The 23133-nt window shown below is 39.1% G+C and overlaps 1 protein-coding gene across 1 annotated transcript in view; it reads left to right on the top strand.

Moving 5' to 3' along the window:
• Window positions 1–587: 587 nt before the first annotated feature.
• ARHGEF9 (Cdc42 guanine nucleotide exchange factor 9) overlaps window positions 588–23133 on the top strand; it is a 382466-nt gene continuing 359920 nt past the window's right edge. The window contains exon 1 of the mRNA XM_066250140.1: window positions 588–935. The gene's annotated coding sequence lies outside the window, so the exon portion shown is untranslated. The remainder of the gene's footprint in view (window positions 936–23133) is intronic.

The raw sequence follows: 23133 nt of genomic DNA, 5'->3' as shown, positions 1-23133 counted from the left end.
ATTTCCAAAGCGAGAGTGTGGCGCTCCGCGAGACGCTCAGGTGGCGAATGCAAGTGGTTCTTTAGCATAGCCTGTTAAGGATAAGGACATCTTACTCCTCCTCCCGCCCCCGTCCTGGCCATTTGCTCCGGGTCACTCAGCAATTAGGCTGATGAGGTGTGTGGTTTACAAGTCAAAGCTTGGCTGATTAAATTAGGCTGCGAGACCAAAGCAGGCAACGGGGGTCGGGGTTGGGGGCAGGTAGGGACATTAGGGCGCAGCAGGCTCGAGCTGCCCTCGCTGGAACTCTCCTGCATCCACCCTCCAGCCTAAGCATAATGAGGTCGCTCAAGTTCGCCTCAGGGGAGCGCGGGAGGGAATGCCCATTGGCCTTCTGCCAGCCTCCTCCAGGCGGGCCGCAGTTCCGATCTGAACTTCATAGTTGGGGCCCCTCCCCCCTCCCCCCACCTACCACCCCCTTCCTTCGCCTCTTCGGCTCCATCTTCCGCCAATTGTGACCCAAAGAACCCGCCGCCCCGACGGCCAGTCGCTGGCGAGGTGCAGCACCGGGGAGCAGCTCGGTTGAATGAAGACCTCCTGGGACCCTAGCTGGCGCCCGCGTGCACCTCCGCTAGCACTCCCAGGCATGCCCGTAACCTGCTAAGGAAGACCGCCAGGCGCGGTTGGGCTCCACGGGCAATAGGAACATCCGGTGGCTCTCTTGCGTGGTCTGGCAAGACGGCGGCTAGCGGCGCTCCGCTTATCCAGCCTCCCACTCCCCATCAGTGGGTTCTTCCCGCTCCGGGCTGCCCAGGACGCAGGACTTCCAACCAGCCTCCCACCCGTGGCCCTGACCGCTGCGTGGCACAGCGTGGCGGAGGGCGCAGCCTAAGTGTGGACTCCCCCACTTGCTGGTGTAGTCATCTGACGGAGCTCTGCCCCTCGCGGCTGTAAAGGTAACTCCCGCTGCGCACTCCCTGTGGAACCAGTGTCTGCGCTGCCCGGGGCACAGTCCTATTTTGCCACCGGCTTGGGGAATGTAGTAGAGAGGAGCAACTCAGGGAGCCTGACTGGGACTATTGGGGCATTGCAAAGAAAGGGTTGAATGGAGATGCCTGCTGGGCGCAGCTCGTGGAGCAACAGTTTCCATGAGTCACTAGGCGAGCTTATGGGTTTAAGGATGTGAGATAAAACCTTAAGCACTCCTGAACAGTTAGTCCTTCCATGGGGATGGAATGAGGAAAAGGGGGGGGGGGAGAGGAAAGGGGTTGGGGGAGGGGAGGAGCCAAGGGCAATGGGTAAGGAAGCTACTAATGGCAACAGCAAGCTGTTGGCTCCCTAGATCTACCTCAGGCTGCCCTAATGAGTTAAAGCTCTGCTCACTGTAACCGGCTTTGAGGCCACAGGATAAGTGTACTCTCTGTAACTAAGTAACAGCCTCTGGTGATAAGTGCCATGTTTTTGTGGGAAGTGAGGCCAACTTTAAGCCATCTATATGCAGGAAGATTAATCTGGTTGGGTGGAGGTTAGTTGCAGTGACTTATGATAAGGGAAGGAGTGCTTTCTTCAAATGTCTGCAAAGTTGTCATGTGATAATGAATTAAGTTTGTCCTGTGTGGCCCCAGAAAAGAAAACCCAAGTTCGGTGGTAAATCAACGATATGGAAACCACCAGGAGGCAGAATTAAGCTTACTATAAGGAAGCACTTTCTAATAAGAGGTATTTTACTAAGCACTGTACATGAATTATCCCACTTAACACTTAGCAAGGTTTGGAACTGTTCAATGATGAGGTAGAAAGGCCACGACTTGAAGACCTTAAGCAGAAAAGAAGTTTAAGAACCAACTGGCTGTTATATTGTGTGAGATACTCAGGTCTCATATGGGGATTCATACTATGTGACTAATGGGGCTTCTCACACCCTGAGCATTCAGAATACTAAATTAATGGATCATGGATTTTTTTTTGAAGAGCATATAGAACTGAATAACCTGGAGGATCTCTGGTCCAGACTCCTTATTTGCATCCATGCTATGATTCCCTAGTTTGAAGGTTCTGCTTAGCAAGACATGGTGATACTTAGCTTAAAAAACAACCTCTCTGGGTAACTGCCAGGTTAGCAGAAATGCACATTCAACTCCAGGATAATTGTTCTAGCTGAATACATAGAGGGAAGGCTGAGCTTTTAAAAATCTAGATTGATTCAATATGGGCAGTTGGAGACAACTTCCTTTGAGGAGGGTGTGTGTGTATGTGTAGTCAATGACAAGGTGTTTGAAACAGAGAAAAATAGCTTCCCCCCTTGTGAAAGGAGACAATCTTCAGCTCTTTCTAATCTTAGGTTAAGATGAGGTTGGTGATAACTACCTGTTGATTTGGTGGAATTGAATAGGATTGCACAAGGAACTGAGAGATTCTGTCACCCACTCAATGTTGTGCCTTTAAAGATAGCCCAGTATCTCTCTGGATCTCAAGTACCTATCTCAAGTACCAAGAAGTTGGACTTCACTGGGTTATCTCAAAATATTCCTTTAACTAGCAAAAATAAAGAAACTAGGCTTTGGTTTCTTGCACACTCTTATTTATAGAAGTTGTAGAGTCAGAGATCCATAACATCTTGAAAATGGATCCTTGCAGGGGAAGTAAAATGCTGCTTCCTTCTTTCATTGGCTAAGGTGTGACTCTAATGTCCATTCAACTAAAATAGGCTTTTAATGGCGGCAGTGTTTTTGAACAGTCAGTCTCTAATGGGTAAAAAACATCAGAGCCCCCTTTGATGTGGCCTGGATTTTTCTAAGGCAACTGCATTGCTTTCTGGTTACTGCCAAGGTAACTTCCCTGGACTGTTGTGCAAAAGTACCAAACATCTGCTGGTGTCGTTCATTGTGCTAAGGAATGGGAGATGAGAACAGAAAGGACTGTGTAATATAGACTCTTGCCCTTAAGGAAATGGCAAGTTTGTTGTGGGAAAGATGGATGCAAGGACAAGATGCCATGTTATAAGGCAAAAAGATGCTTTGGGAATGGTGAAGAAAAGGTAGAAGCATGTGCAGTAGTAAAATATACAGTGCAATAAAAGTTTGGGAGCCCTGGGTTCTAATCTCAGCTGGTTACCTGGGGCAGCTCTGCCCACCTCCTGAGGCCTTCAACTTTAATGCCTCCTGATATTAGATGAGCATTTCTGGTTTGGGTGAGTCATCGAGAGACATTAGTGGTTGGCTTTTTTTTTTTTTAAGAGACAGAAAGAGTCAGAGAGAGGGACAGATAGGAACGGAGATGAGAAGCATCAATTATTAGTTTTTCATTGCGACACCTTACCTGTTCATTGATTGCTTTCTCATATGTCCCTTGACTGTGGGTCGACAGCAGACTGAGTAACCCCTTGCTCAAGCCAGTGACCTTGGGTCCAAGCTGGTGAGATTTTGCTCAAACCAGATGAGCCCACGCTCAAGCTGGTGACCTCGAGGTCTCGAACCTGAGTCCTCCGCATCCCAGTCTGATGCTCTATCCACTTTACCACTGCCTGGTCAGGCTGTGGTTAGCTTTGAAGGGCTCTGAGTAGGATTTAAACTAACAGAGAAGGACAGCAGAGGCTGAGAGAGAGATCTCTCCTGGGCAAGTGAATAACACGTGTGCCTCATGTGGAAAGGACGTGATGGATGTGCAGGAGACAGCTAATGGCTAGTGTGACTGTTGAGCCAAAAAGGAAAATAGAAATTGAGGTTGCAAAGGGACCCTTTGAATATCAGACCCAGGCATTCTGGACTTATTCTGGAAAGGCAACAGCTGCCATGCCTGATGTGTGATCTGGGCAGTGCTGGTAAGCAAATAGTCAGATCACTAAGTAGAGTCTCCTGTAATTTTCAATGCTTTACCCAATATCCATTATTCTCATATTCTAGGAATGACAGTACCTCTTGGAGAACTTGAGAAAATGACTTGCTCATCATACACAGTGGCTCCTAATGCCAATGGAGAGCAAAGACTATAGGATTGCAATCACCCATTCTTAAGACAGCTGCCAATGAACATGGTCTGGCCCATTTATGGGAGCCAGGGTGGCTGGATTTGTTGGCTACTGAGGGAAAGTAGAGGAGGGGGTCAGTGGATTGAGTGCAATCCTCACTGACTGTCCAAGACTGCCAGACAGAGGACATATTGGGGGTTGGGAAAGTGCAAAAGAAAGCAGAATTCCAGATCAGGTGATCTGACTTGATGATAAATCCTACTTATGAAAAAAGTTTAGAGATCACCAGTGGGATCAATAGTGGAACCAAGTTTCTGAGGTAGAGCTGGTGAAGTCCAAACAATCCCACCACAGAGTTGGAAATAACCTTGGCCTGGGAGTCAAGAGACTTTGGTTCTATCAAGGCCCTGTCTGTTGCCGAGCCTGTTTTCCACCTGGGCAAAAACCAGAATGATCTTTTAAAAACAAATCTGATGGTGTCACTCCCTTTCTTAGAATAGATCTGATGGTGTCAATAGTCCCACATTACTTAAAGAGTATATTCCAAACACTTTAGCCTCAAGTTTAACTCTGAGACCAAACTGTTTTTCTATTACTATTTCTTTTACCTTTGTTTAAATCACCTGAATACCAGCTAAATTTGGAAACTCACTTTTCTTCAAATGCACATTAATTTTTTCTACTCTTTGTTTTTCCTCATTTCTTCCATCTATAGAGTTCTTCCTTCCCCTAATCTCCATATGGTCAAATTTCGTTCATCCTTTTAGGCCTGGATCAAATGCCACCTCCTCCACATGGCCTTCCCATAATCTGCTCTTTCAAAAGGAATATAATTCAGAGAAGTAAAGGACTGGCTATAGGAATTCTCTTACCTCTGGTTTCAAGGACCATAATCTGAGGGCCCAACCTTCAAGGGCCCAAATAAAATTCTTCTCTCTTCTCTTTTTGTCTTTACTCTCTCTCTACCTCCTTCTCCCTTCCTTCCTTCCCTCCCATCTCCTCTCTCTTTCTCTCCCCCTACTAAGAGTTATTCTTATACACATCTGTAAACTAGTTACCATATTTTTTGCTCCATAAGATGCACCTGACCATAAAACATCCTAGGGTTTTAAGGAGGGAAATACGAAAAAAAATATTCGGAACTAAATGGTTTGTTGAAATACTTAATAAAATATCATATTTTTTGCTCTATAAGGTGCACAGGCATTTTCTTCTCCATTTTTTGGGGGAGGAAAAAAGTGCATCTTATGGAGTGAAAAATACGGTATCATTGCCTACATAGTTATGTGTATATGTGTATTTTGTCTTTCTGTTTTTTATTTCTCTGAAGGCCTTAAGCATTAGATGCTCACAAAATAAAGAAATGAAAGAATTTAGCCTGAAAATAAGCACAGAACCACACACCTAAATAATGAAATTTCCATATCTGCCTTGGGATCCCTAGTTTATCTGAAGACGTAAGTTAGAATGCAATAGAAGCAATAGATGTAGGTTAGAATGCAATAGAGGTTGTTCAAAAGTTGAACAACCTGGGATATGTTTAGTGCTAATGTACATGTTTCCCTGATTATGTGTGATATAAAGAACATAACTTAGTAAGGTAGGTAAACAAAGGGTCAATGGGTGGAGCCCACAGAGCTATTGCTGATTAGTGCTTTGGGTGCTGCTGATTTGCCAAAGTCATTCTCAGTGTAATGTGGATGAAGCTACCTTTTCATGTCACTTTGGACAAGCTGCTTTCACAATCTGAGCTTCAGGTTCTCATCAGTCAAACAATGGGGAAATAATACTGATCTTGCCACAGGAAGGAGCAAATTAGATTATCTGTGGGAACACACAGAAACCTGAGTTCCAGTACTTTGGACAAGTACTTTGCTTTCTTTGTATCTTGATTTGCACTCTGTAACACTGGATTAGACTAGATTTGTGATTTTCAACAAGGATGTCTTCCGTGGAAGCCTAATATGCTTCCTGTTGACCTCCTTGGGTTCTGAGATAACCTTCTGGTCTAGTGTCCAAAAAGTAGTCTAGACTAAGCTAAAATGTCTCCAAAGGTCCTTCTAGTTCTTACATTCCTATGAGTCTGTTCCTCCACATAGCTCCTTCATGACCACTATTTTCTAAATGAAAGGCAGAATAAATGCACAAAAACATGGCTTTTCCTTCACTCCCGCTCATTCGTGGGTATTCTATCATCTTTTCAGCCAGGATCTGTGGCCTACCTGCTGAGACTGGCCATTTTTAGAACCTGTTTTCAGACACCATGGCCATTTAATGCCAATAGTCCAATCTCTGTCCTTCAGTTACTTCAGTTGAAGACTGTGGAGGCAAGGGCCAATGGGTGAAGGAAGAAAGGAAGGCATAGCCTGAGTTCCCATAGTCCTTTTTGGAAGTCACCCCAAGCCTCTGCATTCTGAATTATGAGCAGGAAAGGGCAGCATCAGTGCACGTGTCCCCTTGAGGTTTGCTACACATTCCCTGAGCTTGATTCTCAGAGCTTACAAGTAGTTTACACTTTCTGTCTGAAGTCACTCTTGACTTTTTGTGCCCAAGAACAGATAACTGCTTGGCTAGCAACTGAAACAAAAATCTGTCTCTTGCCTTCAAGGCATTCTTATAAACTAGCCTGTCTTTCCTAGTTCTGCATTCTTTTATTAGGGAAACTGACTCATAGAAACATAATTGAAGACTATACTCAAAATGTAACTAAACTCCAGAAAATCATCTTAAATACCATATATAAATAAAACAACAAAATTAAGTTTCCTTCAGAAAGAAAATTTTCTGGTCTGAAGAGGAAATAACAGGGAGGGAAAACCTGTATTAAACAAGTTAAAATTCACCCTGGCCAGATAGTTCAGTTGGTTAGAGCATCATCCCAAAGTGCAGAGGTTGCTATTTCAATTTCCGTTCAGGGCACATACAGGAACAGGCTGATGTTCCTCTCTCCCTCTCTCTCCCTTGCTCTCTCTAAATTTAATAAAATAAATATTAAAAAATAGGTTAAAATTATTCCTAATTATACCTCAATCAACATAATTGCCAGTTCAAAATTGAGGAGATAAACAGAGAAAGAGAGAGATTGGATGAAGAGAAATGGGGTAATAAGTGAATGACAGACACTCAGAAAAAGGAAAAATGATGACATTCAAAATTGCTCTTTTTATTGAATTTATTGAGGTGACATTAATTAATGAAATTGCATAGGTTTCAGGCATACAATTTATTTACATAATCTGTATACTATATTGTGCATTAACCAAGCCAAGTCCAGTTTCCTTCCATCATCATTTATCCCCTTTTTCCTTCTTGTAATCTACTGTCTGTGTTGATGAGGTTTTTTGTTTGTTTTTGCTTAATCTCAACTTTTTCACTCATCCTCCCAATACCCATCCCCTCTGACAGCTGTCAGTCTGTTCTCCGTATCTATGGGTCTGTTTCTATTTTGTTTGTTAATTTATTTCATTCATTAGATTGCCCAGATAAGTGAAATCATATGGTACTTGTCTTTCTCTGAATGGCTTAATTCACTTAGCATAATACCCTGCAAGTCCATCCATGATGTCACAAAAGGTAACATTTCCTTCTGTTTTAACACCTGAGTAGTATTTTATCATTTAAATGTATCACAACTTTTTTTTTTATTATCACAATTTTTTTATCCACCCATCTACAGATGAGCACTTGGGATGCTTCCAAATCTTGGCCAATATAAATAACACTCAATGAAATAGGGGTTCATATATTTTTCCAATTAATGTTTGAGGTTATTTTGGATATATTCTTAGAAGTGAAATTGCTGGACCATAAGGCAGTTCCATTTTTATTTTTTTGAGTTAACTCCATACTGCTTTCACAGTAGCTGCATCAGTATGCATTCTCACCAACAGTGCATGAGGGTACCCTTTTCTCAATATCCTCACCAACACTTGTTTGCTGATTTATTGATGATAGCAATTCAGACAGATGAGAGGTGATATCTCATCATGGTTTTAATTATCATTTTCTGATGACTAGTGATATTGAACATCTTTTCATATGTCTATTGGCCATTAGTATGTCCTCTTTGGAGAAGTGGATATTCAGGTACTTTGCCCATCTCTTAATTGGATTGTTTGTTTTTTGGTGTTGAGTTTTATGAGTTTCTTATAAATCTTGGGTATTAAGCCCTTATCAGCTCTATCAGCAAATACGTTGTCCCATTCAGTGCATTGTATTGTCATTTTGTTGATGATATCCTTTGCTGAGTGGAAACTTTTTAGTTTGATATAGTAACATTTATTTATTTTTCTTTTGTTTTCCTTGCCCAAGGTGATATATCAGAAAAAAATATTGTTTTGAGAAATGTCCAAGATTTTATTGCCTATGTTTTCTTCCAAGACTTTTATAATTTCAAGTCTAATACCTGTATTAATATTAATCCACTTTGATTTTATTCCTTTTTGTGATGTAAGAAGGTGGTCTTGTTTCATTTTTTTTACACATATCTGTCCAATTTCCCCAACACCATTTATTGAATAGATTGTCTTTACCCCATTTTATGATCTTACCTCCCTTGTCATATATTAATTGACTCTAAAGCTGTGAATTTATTTCTGGGCTTCGTATTCTGTTGCATTGATCTATATGTCTGTTTTTATGCCAGTACCATGCTACTTTGATTACTGTGGTCTTGTAGTATAGTTTGACATCAGCTACTATGATTCCTTCAACTTTGTTCTTCTTTTCTCAGATCACTGTTGCTATTTGGGGTTTTTTGTGGTTCCATGTAAATTTTTGGAATATTTTTCTAGTTTTGTGAAATATGTCATTGGTATCTTGATAGGAATTACATTGAAACTATATATTTGTTTGGGTACTATGGACATTTTAATGATGTTCATTCTTCCTATTTACAAACATGTTATATGATTCCACTTATTAGTATCTTCTTCCATTTTTTTCTTCAGTGTCTTATAATTTTCCAAGTACATCCTTAGTTAAATTTATTCTATGGCATTTTACTCTTTTTGAAGTAACTGTGAATGGTATTGTTTTCTTAGGTTCCCTTTCTGATAGTTCACTATTGGTGCATAAAAATTCAACTGATTTCTGGATATTTATTTTATATTTTGTTATGCCACTGAATTAACTGATCAGTTCTAGTGGGGTTTTTTTTTGTGGAATCTTTCGGGTTCTCTATAAACAGTATCATGTCATTTGCCAATACTGAAAGTTTTATTTCTTTTCCAATTTGGATGCCTTTTATTTCTTTTTCTTGTCTGATTGCTGTGGCCAGGACTTCCAGTACTATGGTGAACAAGAGTGGTGAAAGCAGACCTCCCTGTCCAGTTCCTAATCTCAAAGTAAACAGTTGTAGTTTTTTCCCATTGAGTATGATGTTGTCTGTGAGTTTGTCACGTATTGTCTTTATTATATTGAGATATGTTCCCACTATTTCCACTTTGCTGAGTTTTTCTCATAAATGGGTGCAGATTTTTTTTTTGACAGAGACACAGAGAGAGAATCAGAGAGAGGAATGGATAGGGACAGATAGGAAGGGAGAGAAATGAAATGTGTCAATTCTTCCTTGCAGCTCCTTAGTCTCCTTAGCTGTTCATTGGTTGCTTTCTCATATATGCCTTGATGGGGGTTGGGGGTGGGCAGGGAGCTACAGCAGAACGAGTGACCCCTTGCTCAAGCCAGTGACCTTGTACTTCAAGCCAGCAACTTTTGGGCTCAGGCCAGTGACCATGGGTTCATGTCTATGATCCTATGCTCAACCCAGTGACCCTGCACTAAAGCTAGTAAGCCTGTGCTCAAGCCAGTGACCTTGGGGTTTTGAACCTGGGTCATCTGCATCCCAGTCTGAGGCTCTATCCACTGTGTCACTGCCTGTTCAGGCTGGTTTCCTAATATTTTGTTGAGGAATTTAACCTTTTGTTGAAAGATGCTGGCCTATAATTTTCTTTCTCTGTAGTGTCTATGTCTGGTTTTGGAAGTAGGGTAATACTATCCTTGTAAAATAAGCTTGAAAGTATTTTCTTCCGTTTTAATTTTTATGGAATAGTTTGAAGAGGATAGGTGTTAATTCTTCCTCGAATGTTTGGTAGAATTCACCCGTGTAGTAATCCAGTCTAGTACTTTTGTTTATTGGGAGTTGTTGTTTTTTTTTTTTTTTTTAAATTACTGATACAATTTCACTAATTGTAATCTATCTAGTCAGATTCTCTTATTCTTCTTATTCAGTTTTGGGACATTATATATTTCCCTGAATATATCCATTTTATCCATATTTTCCAATTTTTTGGCATACAGTTCTTCAGAATATTTTCTTAAAATGCTATACTGTCATATTCGTTGTTACTTATCTTTCATTTCTCATTTTATTTATTGGATCCTCTCTTTTTTATGTTGATGAGTCTTATTAAAGGTTTGTCAATCTTGTTTATCTTTTCAATGAAACAACTCTTGGTTTCATTGATGTTTTGTACTGTTGTTTAGACCCTATTTTATCTATTTCTGCAATGATCTTTATAATTTCCTTCCTTCTACTCAGTTCTTCCATTTATTTTTTACTGTAAAGTTATATGGGGTCTCTTTTTTGAGATTTTTCTTGTTTCTTGAAGTAGTCTGTAATGCTATGAATTTTCCTCTTAATACAATTTTTCTAGTGTCCCACATTTTCATTTCTTTGAAGATGTCTTTTGACTTTTTCTTTGATTTCATTGTTAATCCATTCATTGTTTAGTAAAATGTTTTTTAGTTTCCATGTTTTTGTATGTTTTCAGTTCTTTTATTTTTTTTTAATTTTTAAATTTTATTTAGAAAATTAACTTTAACATGGCGACATTGATCAATAAGAGTACATAGGTTTCATGTAAACATTTATATAGCATTTGAAATGTTGATTATGTTGTACACCCATCACCCAAAGTCAAATAATTTTTCATTACCGTATATTTGTTCCTCTTTATACCCTTACCCCACCCCTCCCCCACCCCTCCCTGACCCTGGTAATCACTTCATTTTTATCTATGTCAGTGACTCTCAGTTTTATATCCTATCTTTACAGGGAATCATACTGTTCTTAGCTTTCTCTGATTTACTTATTTCACAAGGTCCACCCACGTTGTCCTAAATGGCCTTATCTCATCATTTCTTATGGCTGAGTAGTATCCATTGCGTATATGTACCACATTTTCTTTATCCAGTCCTCTATCTAGGGGCACTTTAGTTGTTTTCATGTCTTGGCCACTGTGAATAATGCTCAGTGAACATGGGGCTGCATGTGTCTTTACATACCAATGTTTCTGAGTTTTGGGGTAAATACCCAGTAGAAGGATTGCTGGGTTTTATGGTAATTCTATTCATAATTTTTGAGGACCCACCATACTTTCCTCTATAATGGTTGTATTAATTTGTATTCCCACCAGCAGTGAATGAGGGTTCCTTTTTCTCCACAACCTTTACAACACTTGTGATTACATGTCTTTTTGTTAACAGCCAATCTACCAGGTGTGAGGTAGTATCTCGTTGTAGTTTTTATTTGCATTTCTCAAATAGCTAGTGAAGATGAGCATCTTTTCATATATTTGTTGTCCATTTGTATGTCCTCCTAGGAGAAGTGTCTGTTTAGGTCTTCTCTCCATTTTTTTTTTTTTTTTTTTTTTTTTACAGAGAGAGAGAGAGTCAGAGAGAGGGATAGACAGGGACAGACAGACAGGAATGGAGAGAGATGAGAAGCATCAATCATTAGTTTTTCATTGCGCGTTGCAACACCTTAGTTGTTCATTGATTGCTTTCTCATATGTGCCTTGACTGTGGGCCTTCAGCAGACGGAGTAACCCCTTGCTGGAGCCAGCGACCTTGGGTTCAACTGGTGGGCTTTTTGCTCAAACCAGATGAGCTGGCGCTCAAGCTGGCGACCTCGAGGTCTCAAACCTGGGTCCTCTGCATCCCAGTTTGACACTCTATCCACTGCGCCACTGCCTGGTCAGGCTCTTCTCTCCATTTTAAATTGGATTATTTACTTGTTTGTTGCTGAGTTTTGTGAGCTCTTTATATATTTTGTATATTAACCCCTTATCAAAGCTGTTGTTTGCAAATATTATCTCCCATTTAGTTGACTGACTGTTTGTTTTGTTATTAGTTTCTTTTGCTGTGCAGAAGCTTTTTATTTTTATATACTCCCATTCACTTATCATTGCCTTTACTTCTCTTACCTTTGTGGTCAAATTTATAAATTGTTCTCTATGGCCAAGGTCCATTAGTTAGTACCTATTTTTTCTTCTATATAATTTATTGTTTACAATCTTATATTTAGGTCTTTGATCCATTTTGGATTAATGTTTGTGCAGGGGGACAAACTATAGTCAAGTTTCATCATTTTGCATGTGGCTTTCCAATTTTCCCATCACCATTTATAAAAGAGGCTTTCTTTTCTCCATTGTGTGTTTTTGGCTCCTTTGTTGAAGATTATTTGCCCATATGTATGTGGTTTTATTTCTGGACTCTCTATTCTGTTCCATTGGTTTCTGTGTCTGTTTTTCTCCCAGTACTGTGCTGTTTTGTTTATCATGGTTCAATCTATAGTATAATTTGAAGTCAGGTAGTATGATATCTCTGGCTTCATTCTTTTTCGTCAGGATGGTTGCTTCTGCTGTGTGCCCTGACTGGAAATCAAACCTGAGACTTCCTCATGCTGGGCCAATGATCTACCACTGAGCCAACCAGCCATGGCCTATGGCCATATTAAATATGTTGATTCTTCCAATCCATGAACATAGAATATTTCTCTATTTGATTGTGTCTTTTTTAATTTCTTTCAACAATGCTTTCTTGTTTTCAATATATAGATCCTTCATATCCTTTGTTAAGTTTATTCCTAGGTATTTTTTGATTGTTGTTACAATTATAAAATAAATTATGTTTTTGAGTTCATTCTCTGAAGTTTTGATGTTGGCGTGGAGGAAAGCAGTAGACTTTTGTATGTTGATTTTCTATCCTAAGACATTAGTGTATTGGTTTATTGTTTCTTGTAGTTTTTTTTTTTTTTTTGGTTGAGTCTTTGGGATTTTCTATATAGAAGATCATGTCATCTGCAAAAAGTGATACCTTTACTTCTTTCCCGATATGGATGCCATTTATTTCTTTCTCTTGCCTGATTGCTCTGGCTAAAAAATCCAGGACTATGTTGATTAAGAGTGGAGAGAGTGAGCACCTTTATCTTGTTTCTGATTTTAGAAGAAAAGCCTTCATTTTTGTACCATTTAGTATGATATTAGCTGATGGTTTGTCATATATAGCCTTTATTATGTTGAGGTACTTTCCTTGTATTCTGATTTTATTGAGTGTTTTAAACATAAAAGGATCTTGCCTGACAAGCTGGTGGTGCAGTGGATAAAGTGTTGGACTGGAATGCTGAGGACCTGGATTCGAAACCCTGATGTCACCGGTTTGAATACTGGCTCATCCGGCTTAGCATGGGCTCACAAGCTTGAGTTCAGAGTTGCTGACTTGAATGTAGGAAAATAGACATGACCCCATGGTCACTGGCTCGAGCAAGGGGTCACTCACTCTGCTGTAGTCCACTGGTCAAGGTACATATGAGAAAGCAATCAATGAACAACTAAGGTGACGCAAGGCAGAATTGATGCTTCTCATTCTCTCCCTTCCTGTCTGTCTGTGCATATCTGTCCCTCTCTCTGACTCTCTCTCTCGCTGTGTCTCTGTTAAAAACAAACATAAAGGATCTTTTTATTTTTCCTTGTGATTGACTTCTAGTTTTATACAATTATAGTCAGAGAAAATGCTTGCTATAATTTCAATCTTCCTAAATTTATTAAGACTTGTTATGAGTCCTAACATGCTGTATATCTTAGAAAATATTTCATGAGCACTCAAAAAGAATATATTTACTGCTCCTTTCAGTTGAAATGCTCAGAAGATATCAATTAAATTTATGTGATTTAGTATGTCATTTAAGGCCACCATTTCCTTTTTTATTTTCTGTCTGGAAGGTCTATTCAGTCAGTGATGTCAAGTAGGTGTTAAATTCCCCTACTATGACTCTATTACTGTTGGTCTCTCCATTTTAGTTCATCAAGATTTGTTTTACATATTTAGATGCTCCTATGTTGGGTACATAAATGTTTACAAGGGTTATAACCACTTGTTGAATTGCTCCCTTTATCATTATATAGTGTCCTTTTTTATTTCTTTTTTTTTTTTTTTTTTTTTTTTTTTAATAAATTTTTATTAATGGTAATGGGATGACATTAATAAATCAGGGTACATATATTCAAAGAAAACATGTCTAGGTTATTTTGTCATCAAATTATGTTGCAAACCCCTCACCCAAAGTCAGATTGTCCTCCGTCACCCTCTATCTAGTTCTCTGTGCCCCTCCCCCTTCCCCTAACTCTCCCTCCCTCCCTCCCATGTCCTCCCTCCCCCCCCACCCTTGGTAACCACCACACTCTTGTCCATGTCTCTTAGTCTCATTTTTATGTTCCACCAATGTATGGAATCATGTAGTTCTTGTTTCTTTCTGCTTTGCTTATTTCACTCCTTATAATGTTATCAAGATCCCACCATTTTGCTGTAAATGATCTGATGTCATCATTTCTTATGGCTGAGTAGTATTCCATAGTGTATATGTGCCACATCTTCTTTATCCAGTCTTCTATTGAAGGGCTTTTTGGTTGTTTCCATGTCTTGGCCACTGTGAACAGTGCTGCAATGAACATGGGGCTACATGTGTCTTCACGTATCAATGTTTCTGAGGTTTTGGGGTATATACCCAGTAGAGGGATTGCTGGGTCATAAGGTAGTTCTATTTGCAGTTTTTTGAGGAACCACCATACTTTCCTCCATAATGGTTGTACTACTTTACAGTCCCACCAACAGTGAATGAGGGTTCCTTTTTCTCCACAGCCTCTCCAACATTTGCTATTACCCGTCTTGTTGATAATAGCTAATCTAACAGGGGTGAGGTGGTATCTCATTGTAGTTTTGATTTGCATTTCTCTAATAACTAATGAAGCTGAGCATCTTTTCATATATCTGTTGGCCATTTGTATCTCTTCCTGGGAGAAGTGTCTGTTCATGTCCTCTTCCCATTTTTTTATTGGATTGCTTGTTTGTTTGTTGTTGAGTTTTATGAGTTCTTTGTAAATTTTGGATATTAGGCCCTTATCTGAGCTGTCGTTTGAAAATATCAGTTCCCATATAGTTGGCTGTCTGTTTATTTTGATATCAGTTTCTCTTGCTGAGCAAAAACTTTTAATTCTGATGTAGTCCCATTCATTTATCTTTGCCTTCACTTCTCTTGCCATTGGAGTCAAGTTCATAAAATGTTCTTTAAAACCCAGGTCCATGATTTTAGTACCTATGTCTTCTTCTATGTACTTCATTGTTTCAGGTCTTATATTTAGGTCTTTGATCCATTTTGAATTAATTTTAGTACACGGGGACAGGCTGTAGTCGAGTTTCATTCTTTTGCATGTGGCTTTCCAGTTTTCCCAACACCATTTGTTGAAGAGGCTTTCTTTTCTCCATTGTGTGTTGTTGGCCCCTTTATCAAAGATTATTTGACCATATATATGTGGTTTTATTTCTGGGCTTTCTATTCTGTTCCATTGGTCTGAGTGTCTATTTTTCTGCCAATACCATGCTGTTTTAATTATCGTGGCCCTATAATATAGTTTAAAGTCAGGTATTGTAATGCCCCCAGCTTCATTCTTTTTCCTTAGGATTGTTTTGGCTATTCGGGGTTTTTTATAGTTCCATATAAATCTGATGATTTTTTGTTCCATTTCTTTAAAAAATCTCATAGGGATTTTGATGGGAATTGCATTAAATTTGTATATTGCTTTGGGTAATATGGCCATTTTGATTATATTTATTCTTCCTATCCAAGAACAAGGAATATTTTTCCATCTCATTGTATCTTTTTCGATTTCCCTTAACAATGCCTTGTAATTTTCATTATATAGGTCCTTTACGTTCTTTGTTATGTTTATTCCTAGGTATTTTATTTTTTTTGTTGCAATCGTGAAGGGGATTATTTTTTTGAGTTCGTTTTCTAATATTTCATTGTTGGCATATAGAAAGGCTATGGACTTTTGTATGTTAATTTTGTATCCTGCGACCTTACTGTATTGGTTTATTGTTTCTAATAATCTTTTTGTGGAGTCCTTCGGGTTTTCAATGTATAGGATCATATCATCAGCAAAAAGTGATAGCTTTACTTCTTCTTTTCCGATATGGATGCCTTTTATTTCTTTGTCTTGTCTGATTGCTCTGGCCAGAACTTCTAGCACCACGTTGAATAAGAGTGGAGAGAGTGGACAACCCTGTCTTGTTCCTGATTTAAGGTAGAAAGTCCTCAGTTTTATGCCGTTTAATAGGATGTTGGCTGATGGTTTATCATATATGGCCTTTATCATGTTGAGATATTTTCCTTCTATACCCATTTTGTTGAGAGTCTTAAACATAAAATTGTGTTGTATTTTATCAAAAGCCTTTTCTGCATCTATTGATAAGATCATGTGGTTTTTGTTCTTTGTTTTGTTGATATGGTGTATTACGTTAACCGTTTTGCGTATGTTGAACCATCCTTGAGATTCTGGGATGAATCCCACTTGATCATGATGTATTATTTTTTTAATATGTTGTTGTATTCGGTTTGCCAGTATTTTGTTTAGTATTTTAGCATCTGTATTCATTAGAGATATTGGTCTGTAGTTTTCTTTCTTTGTGCCATCCTTGCCAGGTTTTGGTATGAGGGTTATGTTGGCCTCATAAAATGTGTTTGGAAGTATTGCTTCTTCTTCAATTTTTTGGAAGACTTTGAGTAGAATAGGAACCAAGTCTTCTTTGAATGTTTGATAGAATTCACTAGTATAACCGTCTGGGCCTGGACTTTTATTTTTGGGGAGATTTTTAATAGTTTTTTCTATTTCCTCCCTGCTGATTGGTCTGTTTAGGCTTTCTGCTTCTTCATGACTCAGTCTAGGAAGGTTGTATTGTTCTAGGAATTTATCCATTTCTTCTAGGTTGTTGTATTTGGTGGCATATAATTTTTCATAGTATTCTACAATAATTCTTTGTATTTCTATGATGTCTGTGGTGATCTCTCCTCTTTCATTTTGGATTTTATTTATTTGAGTCCTGTGTCTTTTTTCCTTGGTGAGTCTTGCCAAGGGTTTGTCAATTTTGTTGATCTTTTCAAAGAACCAGCTCCTTGTTTTATTGATTTTTTCTATAGTTTTTCTGTTCTCTATTTCATTTATTTCTGCTCTGATTTTTATTATCTCCTTTCTTCGGCTGGTTTTGGGTTGTCTTTGTTCTTCTTTTTCTAGTTCCTTAAGGTGTGAAGTTAAGTGGTTTACTTCGGCTCTCTCTTGTTTGTTCATATAGGCCTGAAGTGATATGAACTTTCCTCTTATTACTGCTTTTGCTGCATCCCAGAGATTCTGATATGTCGTATTTTCATTTTCATTTGTCTGTATATATCTTTTGATCTCTGCACTTATTTCTTCTTTGACCCATTCATTTTTTAGAAGTATGTTGTTTAGTTTCCACATTTTTGTGGGTTTTTCCCCCTCTTTTTTGCAGTTGAATTCTGGTTTCAGGGCTTTATGATCAGAAAATATGCTTGGTACAATTTCAATTTTTCTAAATTTGCTGATATTGTCTTTGTGGCCCAACATATGGTCAATTCTTGAGAATGTTCCATGTACACTAGAGAAAAATGTATACTCTGTCGCTTTGGGATGAAGTGTCCTGTAGATGTCTATCATATCCAGGTGTTCTAGTATTTCGTTTAAGGCCACTATATCTTTATTGATTCTCTGTTTGGATGACCGATCTAGAGCCGTCAGCGGTGTATTGAGGTCTCCAAGTATGATTGTATTTTTGTTAGTTTTTGTTTTAAGGTCAATAAGTAGCTGTCTTATATATTTTGGTGCTCCTTGGTTTGGTGCATATATATTAAGGATTGTTATGTCTTCTTGATTCAACTTCCCCTTAATCATTATGAAATGACCATTTTTGTCTCTGAGTACTTTTTCTGTCTTGTAGTCAGCATTATTAGATATGAGTATTGCTACACCTGCTTTTTTTTGGGTGTTGTTTGCTTGGAGTATTGTTTTCCAGCCTTTCACTTTGAATTTGTTTTTATCCTTGTTGCTTAGATGTGTTTCTTGTAGGCAGCATATAGTTGGATTTTCTTTTTTAATCCATTCTGCTACTCTGTGTCTTTTTATTGGTAAGTTTAATCCATTTACATTTAGTGTAATTATTGACACTTGTGGGTTCCCTACTGCCATTTTATAAATTGCTTTCTGTTAGTTTTGTATCTAGTTTGATTCTTCTCTTTTGTTTTTCTATCAGTTGTTTTTGTTTGTTTGTGTTCCATACTTCTTTCCTCTGTTGCTACCTTTTTTAAGTCAAGTGTTTTTGTGGTGGTTTTTTTAAGGGTGGTTACCATTAAGTAATGAAAAGGGTACCTACCATATTCATTGTAGTACCCTATCTTATAAGTATTTCTGCACTTCATCATCCTTTGCTACTGTTAATCTCCATCCTCTCCCCCCTTTTTTTCCTTTGTTGTCACAGTTTAAGTTTGGTTTTATTGTGTTCTTGGTGGAGCTGTTACTTGTGGTGTTGTTTTCTTTTGTTCTTTGAATCTGGTTGGAAAACCCCCCTTAGTATTTCCTGGAGTGGGGGCTTTCTGTTGATAAATTCTCTCATCATTTCTGTATTTGTGAATGTTTTTATATCTCCTTCATACTTGAAGGATAGCTTTGATGGGTATAGTATTCTTGGCTGAAAGTTCCTCTCTTTCAGGGCTTTAAATATTGGGGTCCACTCTCTTCTAGCTTGTAGAGTTTCTGCTGAGAAATCTGATGATAATCTAATAGGCCTTCCTTTATATGTTGTACTCTTCTTTTCCCTGGCTGCCTTGAGAATTTTTTCTTTGTCATTGGTTTGTGTCATCTTTATTATGATGTGCCTTGGAGTGGGTTTGTTGGGGTTAAGAAAACTTGGTGTTCTGTTTGCTTCTTGAATTTGAGGCTTTAGTTCCTTCCACAGGCTTGGGAAGTTCTCGTCTATTATTTGTTTGAGTATATTCTCCATTCCATTTTCTTTCTCTTCTCCCTCTGATATACCTATTATTCTTATGTTATTCTTTCTGATGGAGTCAGACAATTCCTGTAGGGCTTTCTCGTTTTTTATTATTTTTGTGTCTCTTTCTTCTTCTCTCTGTTGTGCCTCAAGTTGTTTGTCTTCTATTTCACTAATCCTATCTTCAATCTGGGCTGTTCTGTTAGCTAAGCTTGTTACCTCGTTTGTCAGCTCGTGAATTGAGTTTTTCATTTCTGTTTGATTTGTTTTTATAGTTTCAATTTCCTTGGTAATATATTCTTTGTGTTCATTGAGTTGTTTTCTGATCTCCCTATATTGCCTTTCTGTGTTTTCTTGTATATCTCTGAGTATTTTTAAGATTTCTATTTTAAATTCTCTGTCATTTAGCTCCAAGGCTTCCAATATGTTAAGTCTTTTCTCCATAGATTTTTCCACATCTATTTGTGTTACCTCTCTTTCTTTTGTATCCATAATATTCGATTTCCTCTTTCTTATCGGCATCTGAGGGTGGTCTTATTGATAGCACTAATTAGAATTAATAAAGAGTAAAAAAAAAAAAAAAAAAAAAAAAGAAAATGGGTAAAACACCCCACAAAAAAAACAGTAATAATTTATTATTTCCCCCTTTTTTCTCTCTTCTCTTTCCCTCCTCTCCCCTCCTCAGGGAAATATCGTGCCTATAATGGAGGGCCTGATTTGGGGTGAAGAGTTCAAGGGGCAAAAAAAGGGAGTAGGGACCTACTAAATGCAAAAAAAAAAAAAAAGAAAAAAGAAGAAAATCTTAGACAAGCATAAGATGATTTGCTTGTAAGTGATGGTCAACTAAGAGATATAATGAGAGGGATAAGAGGGAATCAGAAAAAAGGACCAAAAAAGAATAATAAAGAAGAAAAAATAAAAATAATAAGTAAAAATCTGTTGTATTAAGTGGAGCGAAGACTAAATACAATGGAGACCTTGGGTTGGGAGGACCCAAAATGCCACAAAAATAAACAAGCAAGAGAGAAGAAAAATAAAAACAAAAGCAAAAAAGAGAAATAAAACAGAAAAAAAAGCCTTGAGTCCCAAATTAACTAATTTGTTCGTGATTGAGGATTATATGGGAGGAAAGTAAAATGAGATAAGGAAAAACGAATAGAAAGGAAAAAATAAGAAAAAGAGAAAAACGAAGGAAGAAATAAAATAGGAGAAAAAAACAAAATAAAGCAAGACAAAAAAAAAACAAAAGAGGAGAGAGTGAGAGTTAAGTGTTTTGGAGTATTACCTTAAAGGAGGGTGAGGATGAAGAAGAAAAATAAAATGCAACACTCATGGGTAGTGTAGTTCAAGAAAGGGGAAGCATAAGATGGGCAGAGAATAGAAGGACCGAGGTGGAAGAAATAAAGGCAAAAAGATAGAACAAACAAGCAACAACAACAACAACAAAAAAAAAATTAGTGGATCAAGTTGTAAAGTCTGTGGGTTTTTCTTGATTTTGAGAGGTTAACTTCTTCCTTTTTCTTTTCTCTCCCTCTTCCTAGTCGGTGACTCTGTACCCCAGGCTCTGCCCCTGTGTCACTCTTAGTTAGGGATTTGCAGTTGATGGGATTCTATGGCAATGTCATATAATTGGCTTTTTTCTTGCTGGAAGTAAAGGCTTGTTGGCGTTTGCAGGGTCCAACGATGAGAGAGTTTGCTTTCCTGGATTCTCTCTCCTAGTCCCCCCTTTCTGAATTAGCAGCCTGGTGATCCAGCTATAAGGCTGCAACTGCTTCTGCCTGGGGAGTAAGAGGCTCAAAGAGCTGGGAAATCCCCACTCTATCCCCACTCAGTGCAAGGCTTTGGGAAAGGCTCTGAGAGTCAGGGCCTCCAGTGTAATCAGGCGGGGGTGGGAGTCAATTGTTGTCAAGGTGACTGTTCAGCGCCTATTATTTAGTTGGACCTCTCAACCCAGGCTTTCCACACTTTGTAGCCTGTTTTTGCAGGGAAGAAGAGGCACTAGTCTCTGCTTACGACTAGTGTAGTATAGACCTTATTATCTGCCAAGTCCTTCTTGTTAGCGTTTATCCCTGAATATGGAGGCTCTATCAATCAGAAGTTGCCCCCGCCCCTTTAGCGAGAGGCACTAAAAAATATCACGCCTCTTGTCTTGGATCGCTGAACTGAGAGAGATCTTATCAATTAGAACCGAGGGTGCGCAGATTTTATGGGTTAAGCTAATTTCAGTGATTGGGTCGCAGCTGTGTTTCAGAAGGTATTTTAGGCTGCCTGCGCGCACCCCTCCCCCAACGCTTGATTGTTAGCTTGAATGGCTGGGTGAGGTGCCCCGCCCACGGAGAGAATCTCCCAAGCCTCTCCCGCTCGCCCCGCCGCTGGCGGCTGGACCGCACCAGGCGCAGGATAATGGAGCCCCCTGGGTGTGCGGGCCAGTAGGGCGCCCTGCGCGCGTGGAATGCCCAAGGCACGCGCGCGAATGGGGCGCTCAGGGCACCGGTGGCCGGCGACCCCCACTCGCAGTGTGCGGGCCGCTGGGAACGCCAGCAGTGCTCAACCGGACCGGGCGCGCGCAAGGCGGTTCGTGGCGGCCGCTCGCGGTGGCAGTTCCGCGGGGGCTCGCAGCAGCTCGCGGTGGCGGTTCCGCGGGGGCTCGCAGCAGCTCGCGGTGGCGGTTCGCGGGGGTTCACGGCAGCTCGCGGGCTCGCGGCCGCGAGCAGCGGCTTGCGGTTCCCAAGTATATGGGCTGACTCACCGCGGGCGCACTCCCTGGTGGCTTGAATGAGCGTCGCTGCGGTACCTTCCTCCACACCCTCGTCTCTCAGATTCAAGTGATAACAGTCCTTTTGCTTTCAGTTTGTGTGGAACTCCGGAATGCTCCAAAGATAAATTTTTCTGTTTCTAGTTGATAAATTTGTTGTGATTTAGGGGAGAGCTGTCGGACGCGCTTCTCACGGCGCCATTTCCGTGACGTCACTCTCCTTTATTTCTTACTATAGCCTTTGTTTCAAAGTCTATATTGTCAGATATTATTGCTACTGCATTTTTCATTTCCATTTGTATGAAATATTTTTTCCATCCCTTTATTTTTAATCTGTGTGTATCTTTTGTTCTGAGATGGTTCTATTATAGGTAGCATACATGCATACACACACACACACACACACACACACACACACACACATAGTTTTTGCTTTCCTAATCCATTTACCTATCCTTTGTTGTTTGAATTGAAGCCTTTAAGCCATTTACATTTAAATCAATTAGGAAAATGTACATATTTATTGCCATTTTAATCTTTTAACTATATTCTTCTGTTTTTCCTCCTCTTTCTCCTCCCCTTCCTCTTTGTCTTCTTTCTCCTCCTCCTCCTCCTCCTTCTCCTCTTCCTCCTCCTCCTTCTTCAACAGACTCTTTAACATTTTTTGTAATACTGGTTTGGTGGTAACAAACTCCTTTGGTTTTGTTTCATTTTGTTTTTGTTTATTTGTTTTTGCCTGGGAAGCTCTTTATTACTCCTTCAATTTTAAATGATAGCTTTTATGGGTAAAGTAGTCTTGGTTGTAGGTCCTTACTTTTCATCTTTGAATATTTCATGCCAGTCCCTTCTGGCTTGAAATGTTTCTGTTCAGAATCAGCTGACAGTCTTATGGGAGCTCCCTTGTAGATAACTATCTTTCTCTTTTAACTTTTAAGATTCTCTCTTTGCATTTTACTTGTGATATGTCTTGACATTGGCCTTTTTGGTTTCATCTTGTTTGAAACTGTCTAAGATTCCTGAACTGATTTGTCTTTTTACTTCTCCTGGTTAGGGTATTTTTCAGACATTATTTCTTAAAATAGATTATCAATCATTTTCTCTCTTCTCCTTCTGTAATCCTTATGATGTGGATGTTATTATGCTTCATATTTTCTCAAAGATCCTTTAAACTCTCCTCATTAAATTTTTTTTTCTTTTTCTTACTCATTGATTCAATTCTCTGATTCATCCAACCTACTCTTAATCCTTTTAGTGTATTCTTGATGTCAGATATTGTATTCTTCATTTCTGAGTGGCCTTTTTTTATAGTTTCTATGTC

This window comes from Saccopteryx bilineata, chromosome X (assembly GCF_036850765.1).
Source record: "Saccopteryx bilineata isolate mSacBil1 chromosome X, mSacBil1_pri_phased_curated, whole genome shotgun sequence".
Lineage (NCBI taxonomy): Eukaryota > Metazoa > Chordata > Mammalia > Chiroptera > Emballonuridae > Saccopteryx > Saccopteryx bilineata.
This window is presented reverse-complemented; position numbering and strand designations above follow the sequence as displayed.